This window comes from Priapulus caudatus, unplaced genomic scaffold (genome assembly GCF_000485595.1).
Source record: "Priapulus caudatus unplaced genomic scaffold, Priapulus_caudatus-5.0.1 Scaffold60, whole genome shotgun sequence".
Taxonomy (NCBI): Eukaryota; Metazoa; Priapulida; class Priapulimorpha; order Priapulimorphida; family Priapulidae; genus Priapulus; species Priapulus caudatus.
This window is the reverse complement of record NW_014577121.1, coordinates 596,770-598,506: the sequence shown is the minus strand read 5'-3', so window position 1 is coordinate 598,506 and position 1,737 is coordinate 596,770. Positions and strand designations below refer to the sequence as shown.

The following is a 1,737-nucleotide window of genomic DNA, read 5'->3' as shown; positions in this document are numbered from 1 at the left end:
GGGCTTGCTGTACGCAGGCAGCGTTATATATAGTTGTAAGCCATCAGAATCAGCTGAGGAACGCATATACTAGTAGTCGCCATGGATCGCGCGAAATTCATGCCCAGCGATACGAATGACGATGAAACGACGGCGCATGCCCATGATGTACTGTCTGCATTCCAAAAGGAGAAGCTTGGATTCTACTTTAGTCTATTAGGTGAGCATAAATGAATACCATAACATACGCTTTATTACGTCACGTTAGAGCCATATGCGAGTTGCTTGACAAACACGTTTTAGTGTATATACTTTTCGGTTCAATGATAGAGATGATGTCCAGATTGAGACCTATGTCATTTTCGTAAATGGGGGGGTAGCCCGACGGGGGTGTTCTTGAAGGTACGTGTTGTTTGTTCATTTTCACCGAGAAACATTATGTGACTTTACAGGAAGTGTGAAAAAACTGCAACACTACTAGCCCGTTTCCGACTGTTCCAACCATTGCTACGCATGATTAGAACATGTTCTATTTTCGTCAACTCGGAGTTGGCGAATTGCTAAATTGGTCCAACTTCCCAATTCGCCAACCAAAAGATGTTCGGTCTTATGTCTCGGTAGTGTAAACCCAGCTAAACCTAACGGGATGTAATGTAATGTAATGTAACGTAACGTAGTGCAATGAAATACAGTGAAAGTGAGGTAATGTAGCGTATTGTAACACACACAAAGAATCAGTATAGTAGTGTAGAGATGTGCCTTCAATAGTCCATACTCTACTTAGTTATCCCATCTGTTACCCCATGTATATCCATCTCGACTTTCCCACCTTTCTTCTTTTTTCTTTTGCTATATATCGATATATATATATATATATATAGATATCATCCCTCGAGTTTTCTTACTTTCAATTCGTTATATATCATCCCTAGTATATTTTTCATATACCTATCCACTCATTAATTATAACCAGTCGCTGCTTCACCTTCTCTGTTTATTTCAACAACAATTAGGTAGCCACCTATGAAGACATGATACAGACAACAACATACAGCATACAAACACCATGCAACTATGCGTGCTGCTCATAGGGTCTATGTCCCCTAGGGTACTGCTGGAACGTACCCTGGGTACGGTCCGGTATACCGGTATCAGTGCTGTGTGTAGGCGCCTAAATCACCTCTAGGTGGCCTAAACCACAGGCACTTGAAGCGGTTCAATAAAATATAATGCTAAAAAAATACAAAATCTATTTACTACCAAATTCTTAATGTTTCTATACTCTCTTTCACCTATTATTGCCGACAGTTTTCTGTAAATTACGTCCAAATTCTACGTCCAACATACGCTGCCGGCGGCCGTTGCTCTCGTGGCTGCACTGTGCACGTAAGTGTAACTGTGCACAGTGCAGCCGCGAGAGCAACGGCCGCCGGCAGCGTATGTTGCACGTAGAATTTGGACGTAATTTACAGGAAACTGTCGGCAATAATAGGTGAAAGAGAGTATAGAAACATTAAGAATTTGGTAGTAAATAGATTTTGTATTTTCAAAACGCTTCAAGTGCCTGCATGTGGCCTAAACATTCCTCGCATGGCCATGGCATGTATAGACACTGAACGGGGTCACTAGTGCATCCAGGCACGCTATTGCAATACTTTACGTACCTCCTCCTCTAGTTCAATGGGTAGATAAAGTCTACGTTATAGAACCCTTGGTGTCCTATCCGTAGACTGACGGATTAATTGAGTCCAACCGATC

At 41.9% G+C, this 1,737-nt stretch overlaps 1 protein-coding gene across 1 annotated transcript in view; it reads left to right on the top strand.

Moving 5' to 3' along the window:
- The window catches only part of LOC106821155, a 19,976-nt gene continuing 18,239 nt past the window's right edge, over nt 1-1,737 (top strand). The window contains exon 1 of the mRNA XM_014825844.1: nt 1-199. The gene's annotated coding sequence lies outside the window, so the exon portion shown is untranslated. The remainder of the gene's footprint in view (nt 200-1,737) is intronic.